A 1,293-nucleotide genomic window follows, 5' to 3' on the forward strand; every position below is an offset into this window, starting at 1 on the left:
GGGTATCCCATGGGATCCTTAAAACATTCCTTTACAACTGAGGTTAAAACACAATGAAGTAAGCAGTCTTTAAAAACCGAGTTTTCAGTTACGACGCATGACCGCGTGCACCATAGCAAACTGTTTTACACGCTACATACAGCAATTCGCATCCGAGACAAACATGCGTCTTCTTAGACGCTCCTGCAGGAACACGGAAAGTCTACGTGAGTCACAGGTGCATCTGGACTGTGCAAAAACGACAACGACTCAAGTGACGAGTTGGAGGTGGGCACATGAGCGATGGCGGTCCGCCAGTTTTCAGTCACGGACGATTGTGTGTTGGTTCGTTCCATGCATTGTTACAATGTTGCTTTTCTTGCTGATTTACTACATTACCGATTTTTTCAAATGTTAATTTTCTCCCTGTGCTTAAAAATCATTAAAAAACCGGCCTGATTATGCGGCGTATGGTACGCCGCGGGTTGGCTAGTATATTATATTCAACTTGTTAGTCTTGGGTTTGTTTTGGTATAATTTTGTAATCGATATTTTAACACTTCCTTTAATATTTGTATCCGTTACTAGCGCCATCTATTTGTGAAATCTTGAACTATTCTTCATATGAAAATCTCATTTCTTAATTAACAATGACTAATTGATGAATTAGTGAAACTGATTATTGATTCATGTATTGTCATCGGAAGTGAGTAAGTGTGCACAATTTCAAGTCATTTGGACAATAGGAAGTGGGTTAAATATCGATTACAAGATTTGTACCAGATGACAAACAGGTGAAGTTAAAAGAAGCGTGGTTAAAAAAAGCAAATGTTCCTTCTGTTTTCATTCAAGTATGTCACCTTTATCTGTAGACAGTGTCTGCATGAAAATCCAATCTATTATAAAAAATTAAAAAAAAAACTTGGGACGAGACGTGATCTTTTGAAGAGAGACACTTTCACGTCCCGGAAAATACGTAATACTTAAAACCTCAGGAACCAAGTCACATAATACACATGCAGACTAGGTTAGAGATAATGGAAGTAGGAAAATTCAAAAGTCTCAAAAAAAAAAAAATGAGAGTAAAGATCACATTAGTGCAAACGAGAGGAAAATATTACTCCGTGAAATAACGGAACAGCGAAAAGAGATCGCATAGTGTTTGAGGATGTCTGGGGGAGAAGAGAGGCAGTGACTTTAAAACGTTCGAAGCACCGCACGAAATGCAGATCACGCGGCATGGGAGCAGCAGCAAGCCAGCAGCCGATCAAGCAAAGAGGAGGTGAAAAAAAAACAACTGTTATTTGATTCCCA

The sequence above is a fragment of the Polypterus senegalus genome, chromosome 12 (assembly GCF_016835505.1).
Source record: "Polypterus senegalus isolate Bchr_013 chromosome 12, ASM1683550v1, whole genome shotgun sequence".
Classification (NCBI taxonomy): domain Eukaryota; kingdom Metazoa; phylum Chordata; class Cladistia; order Polypteriformes; family Polypteridae; genus Polypterus; species Polypterus senegalus.